The following is a 10164-nucleotide window of genomic DNA, read 5'->3' on the forward strand; positions in this document are numbered from 1 at the left end:
GCGTAGCTCAATGAAGCTATGAGCTATGCCATGCAGGGCCACCCAAGACGGACAGGTCATAGCTGAGAGCTCTGACAAAAGGTGATCCCCAAACAAGGAAATGGCAAACCACTCCAGTATCTCTGCCAAGGACAGTTCCAAAAGGCTAAACAATATGACGCCGGAAGATGAAACCCTCAGGTCGGAAGATGTCCAATATGCTACTGGAGATGAGCAGACGGCTAGTACGAGTAGCGTCAGAATGAATGAAGGGACTGGGCCAAAGCCAAAAGGATGCTCAGTTGTGGAAGTAACTGGTGGCAGAAAGATGCTGTAAAGATTTTTATTCCATAGGAACCTGGAATATCAGATCCATGAATCAAGGCAAGCTGGTTAAACAGATGACAAGACGGAACATCGACATTCTAGGAATCGGTGAACTAAAATGGACAGGAATGGGTGGATTTAATTCAGTTGACCATCAGGTATACTACTGTGGACAAGAATCTCGCAGAAAAAATGGAGTAGCCTTCATAATCAATATGAGAGTAGGAAAAGCAGTCTTGGGATACAATCCCCAAAATGACAGAATGATCTCAGTTCGATTCCAAGGCAAACCATTCAACATCACAGTAATCCAGGTCTATGCCCCAACCACTGCTGCTGAAGAGGATGAAGTTGACCAGTTCTATGAAGCCCTACAAGACCTTCTAGATGCAACGCCAAAAAATGATGTGCTTATCATCATGGGGGATTGGAATGCTAAAGTAGGAAGCCAAAAGATAACTGGGATAACAGGCAAGTTTGGCCTTGGAGTACAAAATGCAACAGGGCACAGGTTGGTAGAATTTTGTCAAGAGAATACAATGGTCATAGCAAACACTCTTTTCCAACAACCCAAGAGCCTACTCTACACATGGACACCACCAGACAGTCAACACAGAAATCAGATTGACTATGTGCTCTGCAGTCAAAGATTGAGAAGTTCTATACAGTCAGTAAAAACAAGACCAGGAGCTGATTGTGGTCCAGATCATCAGCTTCTTGTTGCAAAATTTAGGCTTAAATTGAAGAAAGTAGGGAAAAGCACTAGGCCACTCAGGTATGAACTAAATCATATTCCTGACGAATATACAGTAGAGGTGACAAATAGATTTAAGGAATTAGATCTGATAGGCAGAGTGCCTGAAGAACTATGGACGGAGGTTCGCAACATTGTACAAGAGGTAGCAACTAAAACCATCCCAAAGAAAAAGAAATGCAAGAAATCAAAATAGCTGTCTCAGGAAGCTTTATAAATAGCTAAGGAGAGAAAGGAAGTGAAAGGCAAGGGAGAAAGAGAAAGATACACCCAATTCAATGCAGAATTCCAGAGAAAAGCTAGAAGAGATAAGAATGCCTTCTTAAATGAACAGTGCAAACAAATAGAAGAAAACAATAGAATGGGGAGGACCAGAGATCATTTCACGAAAATTGGAGATATGAAGAGAACGTTTCATACAAAGATGGGTATGATAAGGGACCAAAATGGTAGAGATCTCACAGAAGCAGAAGAGATTTTTAAAAGGTGGCAAAATTATACAGAGGAACTATACAAGAGTGAGCTTAACATCCCTGATAACCACGATGGGGTAGTTACTGACCTGGAACCAGACATCCTGGAATGTGAAGTCAAATGGGCCTTAGGAAGTCTGAACAACAATAAAACTAGAGGTGGTGACAGCATTCCAGTTGAACTATTCAAAATCTTAAAAGATGATGCAGTAAAAGTGCTACACTCAATATGCCAGCAAATTTGGAAAACTCAACAATGGCCACAGGATTGGAAAAGGTCAGTTTACATTCCAATCCCAAAGAAGGGCAATGCCAAAGAATGTTCAAACTACCGCACCATTGTACTCATTTCTTATGCTAGCAAAGTTATTTTCAAAATCCTACAAGCTAGGCTCCAGCAATATGTGGATCGAGAACTTCCAGAAGTACAGGCAGGATTTCGAAGAGGCAGAGGAATTAGAGATCAAATTGCCAACATACGCTGGATCATGGAGAAAGCTAGGGAGTTCCAGAAGAACATCTACTTCTGCTTCATTGACTATGCTAAAGCCTTTGATTGTGTGGAGCACAACAAATTGTGGCAAGTTCTTAAAGAGATGGGAATACTAGAGCATCTTATTTGTCTCTTGAGAAACCTATATGCAGGTCAAAAAGCAACAGTGAGAACCGAGCATGGAATCACTGATTGGTTCAAAACTGAGAAAGGAGTTCGGCAAGGCTATATACTGTCTCCTTGCCTATTTAACTTGTATGCGGAACACATCATGAGAAAGGCGGGGTTAGAGGAGTCACAAATTGGAATCAGGATGGCAGGAAGAAATATCAACAACCTCAGATATGCAGATGATACTACTCTAATGGCAGAAAGTGAAGAGGAACTAAAGAGCCTGTTGATGCGGGTGAAGGAGGAGAGTGCAAAAGTTGGCTTGAAACTCAACATCAAGAAAACAAAGATCATGGCATCCGGCCCTCTCAATTCCTGGCAAATAGATGGGGAAGAAATGAAGATAGTGACAGATTTTATTTTCCTGGGCTCCAAGATCACTGCAGATGGGGACTGCAGCAAAGAAATTAAAAGACACCTGCTCCTGGGGAGAAAAGCTATGGCAAATCTAGACAGCATCCTGAAAAGACATCACCCTGGCAACAAAAGTGCGTTTAGTCAAGGCTATAGTCTTCCCAGTTGCAATGTCTGGCTGTGAAAGTTGGACCATAAGGAAGGCCGAGAATCAAAGAATTGAGGCTTTTGAACTCTGGTGCTGGAGAAGACTCTTGCGAGTCCCTTGGACTGCAAGGCAAACAAACTGGTCAGTCCTAGAGGAGATCAGCCCAGACTGCTCCTTAGAAGGCCAGATCCTGAAGATGAAACTCAAATACTTTGGCCACCTCATGAAAAGGAAGGCCTCCTTAGAGAAGAGCCTAATGCTGGGAGCAATTGAGGGCAAAAGAAGAAGGGGATGACAGAGAATGAGGTGGCTGAATGGAGTCACCGAAGCAGTAGGTGCAAACTTAAATGGACTCCGGGGAATGGTAGAGGATAGGAAGGCCTGGAGGATCATTGTCCATGGGGTCACGATGGATCGGACACGACTTCGCACCTAACAACAACATCTTATTCCATTTACAGGCTTCCCACATATTTTATGTAATCAACAACATGAAGACTGTATTCAGTATGACATTGCTTAATTTAGGACTATTCAGGTATGTATGTATTGCTTTTGACCAGATGATCCTAGAGTTGAAGGTTTCACTATATTCTTTGAGTACACTTAAATTTAAAGTACTGTGTTTGTTTAGCTTACCTCTGCAAGTAATTCAGAAAAATTACAGTATATAACTTTGTTTTCAAAAGACATCCCTGAATACATTTAGTTTATCTGTAAACAAAGTAACATTTTGTGTTCTTTACACTCTATTCTGATATTTACATAGTACCAATGGGGTTTTAGAAACCATTTCTAAACTGAGGTCACATAGATGCTCACCTGATAGCCACCACAATGGTAAGTGGCTTTAATTTATTGTAGCAATCTAATCTAACCCTGTGATTTCCTTGGGCCTGCAACAGTAGATGAGGAAAACAACAGGTGATATGTGTAGGTTTCAAATATGTGTTTTTGTTTCCTTCTCTTTAGAAGACAATGAGATTAAAGAAATTAGAGAACACCTTGATCTTCAATGAACAAAGACTGGGATTTTTCCTCATGCTATGAGCGAAATGTTTTTCAGTTCCTTATTTTGTTTCCTCATTTTGGGTGTTGCTGAGGATCCAGTTGTCTCCTCCCTGGGCCTCAAGCCAAATTGCCTCTGGAAGTAATCAAAGGGGAAAAAACCTTCTCTTTCAAGTGAACTGAAATCTCTACAGCCTGTCTGAGATACTTTCAAAGCTAATGCTGAACAATTTTGTGATTCATATATAATATTTAGGTTGCAGCAATAGCAGACTAAAGTAGTAGTGGAATAGGCTGCCTAAGGAGGTGGTGAGCTCCCCCTCACTGGCAGTCTTCAAAGGTTGGATACACACTTTTCTTGGATGCTTTAGGATGCTTATGGCTGATCCTGCGTTGAGCAGGGGGTTGGACTAGATGTATGGCCCCTTCCAACTCCATGATTCTATGATTCTAGTAAATACAGAAGTCTCCTTTCAGTGATTGCCAGGGTTAAACCCCCTCTCCATACTTACAATAATCACTTTGTAGACTTATCTCTAGGCTTGTAACCAAATTGCTTCTGGAATCCTTCCAAAGGAAACATTTCTGTCAGGTACAGAACGCAGGCCAGTGCAAACTTGTAATTTCTATATGAAATTACAACATGGTACACCATAGTTAGGGGTTCTACAGTAAGCTTCATTTGCATTCTTAATAAATTTAATTTTTTAAAGTCATAAACATTAAACATAAAAAATAAGGTAACATTATTAAAAACATAACATTGTTATATGTAGGTCTTGCAGTGGAGGTTTGCCAGACTTTATTCAGTTGAAGCACATCTCGACCTCTCTAAATTTGTCAGTTTAACAAAAAGGGTTCTTTATGTTTCATAATCCATTCTTCTATTTTAGTTTACCACTATGCCTAAAGTTCATTCTAAAGGGGAATCCCCACCTATATTGAATACCCTTTTCTCTCAACTTGCCCATTAAAAACTTCAAGCTCTTTTCTGCAGAATTACAGGTGATATGTCTTGATTATTTATTATTTACATTTATAGACTGCTCCTATTGAACCTGTCGTATTTCATCATGAATTTTAAGAGCTTGATCTTACAATTTTTTATATATTGCTTCCTTTGTTGAAACAGAATCAAACACCACAAGAATATCCCTGCACACTTGTCTGTTGCACACAACTTGTGTACTAACCTGAAAGCACTGGTACTTTTTCACTGTTTCATGATAGTCTGAGTCAAGAATCTCAGTAAGTAACTCTTCTAAATCTATGGGCCATTCCACACGTTGAAAAAAGTAGCATTACACCAGCACAATAGCGTAACACTATAAAAAATTATGCCTCCGGCCATTCCTCGCCTCCTGGCTTTCTCGCTCTCCTCTGCCACCTTCTCGCGCTTCTTGGCACTCCGCACGCCTGCTTGAAATGGCGGAAGAGAGAAATGCACTATATACGGCAGTGGTCCCCAACCTTTTTATCACCGGGGACCACTCAATGCCGGGGACCACTCACCGGGGACCACTCAACGCCGGGGACCACTCAACGCCTTTTACTGAGGCCTGGTGGGGGGTAGTTTACTCCTCTACTCTCAACCACTGCCCTAACGCTCTCTGATCGCTATGGTAATGTTTAAACTTCCCTTCAAAATAAGATACAGACACGCCACAACAATGAAGTGTGTTGTAAAGGGCTGGGGGGGGATGAAGTAAAGGGCCGGGGGCGGGGGAGAAGGCGTCCTTCGGGGCCCACCTCCAATTAGTCGAAGGACCACATGTGGTCCGCGGCCCACAGGTTGGGGATCACTAATATACGGGACTCTCCTCTGCTTATCAATCAAGCCAGGCAGCCAATCACCTTTCTCCCTGTTTTAAAGGGACCGTGGTGCAAGTTAATTTTTTTAAAGTAAAACTTCTCTGTTGCTATGCCTGTGTATCTAATCATAGATGTATAGTGCTTACTTTACTGCCACCCCTTTTGGAATCATGAGCCTTGAAGCATTACAAAAATAACCTTGTTCCTGATTTTTTGGGGGGAGGGGTTAGAGAGGCATGCTTTGTGTGTTAACTGGTGTGGGGGGATTTTTTTTTGCTCTGCCTGGTTGATTTAACACATTTAACACAGGCAGTTTGTTTTTTTAAAAAAAGCAGCTCCATCCACGGGAGAAGGAAGAGAGAGGTGGATGAGAAGGTGGGCACCGGAGGTGGCTCTATTTTGGCTCCACACATTTCCTTGGTATGTGGCTTGCTGGATACATTCCTCTCACTCACGCTACATAGTTGGGGAAACCACTTTTTGGGATTCCCCAGCTATCGCTTTAAAATGGAGGGTGTAGCTGCTGGTTTGCTGCTCGGATGCTGGATGTTGACAACGTAATATAAAATGCAAAAAAAAAACAATACCATCTGCAAAAGGTAAACCTTTCACTATATTTTCCAGGTGTGGAATGGCCCTATGTTTTCATCCTCTTCCTTTGCTTTAGCCCTCTAAGCTTTAAGCACATTCTTCTACTTCTGTTATTAAATTCTTTAATTTTAACCTCAAGTTCTAACAATTTAAAATGACATACAGCTTCAAATGTATATTTAGCTGCTCATCCTCTACTTTCTATCCCTTTAATTCAATTAAGCTTTGTAGAGTACCCTTATCGAACTTGTTTTTCGTTCATTATATTGGAGTCTTTTTTTCTATTGATCCTATTTTTCTATTTGTATGTAGAATCACCAAATCCCTCTAAGATAAACCTTAAATTCACTCAAATACCATACTCAATAAAAGAGATCTTTTCAAAAGAGCTTGCTAACTTGTTAGGTGAGTCCTGCCCAGAAGAAGGTATATATTTTTTCTTTGGCATTTTTCCCCAATAAAAAGTCTCCATTATCTACCTTTTACTCTAAAATCTCCTACTCAGTTACTTATATTACAGCTATCTTGACTTGATTGTTTTAAAAGATAAATTGGTTACCTGTCCTTCATCATATTTACAATTTAGTTAACATCTCTTAATCAGATTACCTGCAATGTAACTATTCTCCCCCAAAAAACCCAAAAAGGGGCTTTAGAAGAGGAGAAAAACAACCAGATTTCCCTTCTCAGTTCAGCCTGTGCCCTTCTGTCATTTCCTTCATGGCACACACCTGCATTGTGGATGCATAAAATAGTAGGAACTCCAGAAAACTGTTCCTCTGAAGCCACCCAGGTGGAGCATTTGTAGCCTTCCCCTTTCACTGCTGCACATCGCCCTGTGCAGACATCCCGAGTGAGCTGAGTTGAACTGACTCCTCACTCAGCAGTTCAGATTTTGTTCCTGTGAGTTTGTCTACTGCGCCTCAGTTTAATCAGCCATTGTCCACAGAAAACAGAAGGAGCTCCCGAAGAAGAAGAAGAAGAGTTGGTTCTTATATGCCGCTTTTCCCTACCTGAAGGAGGCTCAAAGCGGCTTACAGTCGTCTTCCCATTCCTCTCCCCACAACAGACACCCTGTGAGGTGGGTGAGGCTGAGAGAGCCCTGATATCACTGCTCGGTCAGAACAGTTTTATCAGTGCCGTGGCGAGCCCAAGGTCACCCAGCTGGTTGCATGTGGGGGAGCGCAGAATCGAACCCAGCATGCCAGATCAGAAGTCCGCACTCCTAACCACTACACCAAATTGGCTTTCCAGAGTGATCCTCTGAAGCTGTCCAGGTGGAGAGTTTGTGGCCTTCCTCCTTCCACTGCTGTGTGCCAGATGAGGGAAGATGTCACATGGTGCAGGTGTCCCAGTTCCTTGCTTGGTGGTTCAGGTTTTCTCCCTGCTCTCCTACTACTTCCCCTACAGTGACCTTGAACATAACATGACATTCTGCCTGAAGAGGAGCCCTTACAAAAGTTCCTGAATATCTGGTGATATATTGACTGTCCCTATGATATTATTCTGTTGATTTTTCCTTTTTTTATTATTCAAATAGATCAATATAGCTACACTTTATAAATAGATCAATTCACTTTGAAGCTTTATTTTTCTAGCCATTTCATTACAAAATCATGAATGATGTCCCTCAGATCAGTTTATCTTTAAAGTTAATACTATCCACAGACAAATGGCTTGGTTGTTTACTCATTCTAGCCGCATAGGAAAATGTCTGCAGTGGTTGATGAGTGCTAGCATGCTGCAGCTTTGTTCACATGTGTAGATGTAGCTATTGAGATCAGCTCCTTTCTCTTTCAGTGTGGTTGTAAGTATACACAGTACTGTCATAATGGAATTATAATTAAGTTCTGGATCACTTTTCCTTCTGAATTATCTATTCAATACATGCAGCTGGGATACATTATCCTGAGTTAGAGATGTTTGTGTAGGTAATGGTAGATATTTTTCAATTTTGTTCTCCCTCCAAGAAATTATCAAAGCTTTGGAGCACCATTTCCCTCCATCTTAGATTCAGCTCTGATTAATAAGCCATGTGCAGTCACAGTCTTAAGGTTCAGTGTCAAATTGTTTGTGACTGCTTAAGTCAGTGAGAGCCTTTCAAAGGGCCACCTGCTCTGCTCCTTGAAAACTCTCATCGATAAGCCATTTTGAAATGCACCAAATGAAAATGCATTTATTTTTGCCAAACAAATCTGACAGTGAAGCATATTTTATTTTGCAATTTGTTCACTCTGTCTTTAGTGAAATGTGTTGCAGATCAATTTATGCTGATTTCATCAAATCAGGCTCATTCAGGGCTAGTTCACTGGAGAGGGGCTTCTTGGCTTTAATCTATTAAGACATACTCCATCTTAAGACTGTTACAGATGGTGTGGTTTTCCCAGTGTACCCTGTAACATCCCTCAATTTCCCTCCCAACACTGTGGCTATTGAACATACTCTGGAGGTACTTGCTCCCTCCTTTGTGAGAATTTTGTTGGTTCTGATAAATCCAACTGTGCTTGCTATGAAAACATGTCATTGGTACTGTTGGGGGAGGGTGGGTTACAGTAGAGATCATTTGTTTGGCATGAGGAGCAGAGGCACAAGACCTGTGAAGCACAATAGCAGGTTGTACTATACTTTCCTGCTGTGCTGACTCTATTTACCTGTTCATTTAGAAGACTTGTATGCTGCCATTCCGGAGTTGTTCAAAACAGCTCACAACTAAAACTATAAAAGAGCTAAGCTTAAGCTGTAAACACGACTCTGCACCTAACAACAACAACAATGACCATATATGGTCATTTCAGCCCGCCTCCCCCCCCACTCAAAAAATGGTAATTGATTGCCCTGGAGAGGGTGGGAAGAGCACACAGCTATGGTTATATACACAGTTATGTTTCCCAACCATATTCTGCACAATTGCACCACATCTGGGAAATAATGGCTTAAGAGCACATAAAGTAGTCTGAAATGGTGTTGATAAGCTATGAGCAGACCACAAATCCTCTTAAAAAGAAATCTCCTTAATTAAAAGCCTAAATAAAGACAAATGTTTTTGGCCTCTGGGACTAAAGGAGAATAAAATAGTTGCCAGGCGATTTTCAAGGCAGGAGACATTCCAAGAGTGGGTTGCCATTACTGAACAATCCCTGCCTCTGGTTGCCATCCACCTTCCCTCTACAGGCAGAGGGCACAAAGAGCAGGATTTGAGAGGAAGATCTTAACTGCCTCAACTCAAAGTAGCATAATGGGAATTCTATAACCTTCATTGGCCTTAACATGATAAGGGAGGGCTTGTTTTAGAATAATCTTGATGTGCTTCAGAAAATAGCCACTCTTCAAATTTGCTTGTGAAAGAGAAAGAATCAGAATTACTAAAGGGCTTTGATACACTATATGTATGCTTGTTAAAAAGTGTTCACTGTACCAGTGTGAAATAGTGTTTGCCTAATAAGAGAAAAGGTTTTATACCAGGTGGCCTAGTTTATCCTGAGAAATCTAGGTACTTGGTACTTTTTGATTGATTGATTTAATCAGTCAGCTTTAGCAAAGGTGATAAAAGCATGTGGATGAGAGAATCTCTTATGAGGTTCATCAGCGGCTCAGATCAATAGCCAAGTTTACAACAGATGGTAGGAAAATAACATTAACATTTTCTCACAGAAGTACCAGCTTTGTACAAACCATGTCTGAAGTGAAAGGAGACGATAATGATGAAACGCTGTGAGGACCACTTTGAAAGAAGAAGAATGGCAGACATGCTAAAAAGGATTCAAAATATTGGGCTTTTGGGTCCCAGTCCTACACTCACCGACTCAAGATCAAATTCAATTTAGTTTGAGAAAATCACTACGGTATAATATAATTCAGAATTGCAGCCACAATTTGTTTCACATAACAGTAAGCTTCGAATACCTCTGCCACATTTGAAAACAGGGCCTCCCCCTCCTCTTAAGTATTGCCTTAAAAAGAAAAGCAATGCTATAAAAATGCTGTTGCAAGTTAGAATAGCCAAATGGAAGAATGGCCAAATACCAATGTTTTCTTCCACAGATGTTAAAAGTCA

At 41.1% G+C, this 10164-nt stretch overlaps 1 protein-coding gene across 1 annotated transcript in view; it reads right to left on the minus strand.

Moving 5' to 3' along the window:
- The window catches only part of OGFRL1 (opioid growth factor receptor like 1), a 57575-nt gene that overhangs the window by 9920 nt on the left and 37491 nt on the right, over window positions 1-10164 (minus strand). The gene's annotated exons all lie outside the window — the stretch shown is intronic.

This window comes from Paroedura picta, chromosome 1 (assembly GCF_049243985.1).
Source record: "Paroedura picta isolate Pp20150507F chromosome 1, Ppicta_v3.0, whole genome shotgun sequence".
Lineage (NCBI taxonomy): Eukaryota > Metazoa > Chordata > Lepidosauria > Squamata > Gekkonidae > Paroedura > Paroedura picta.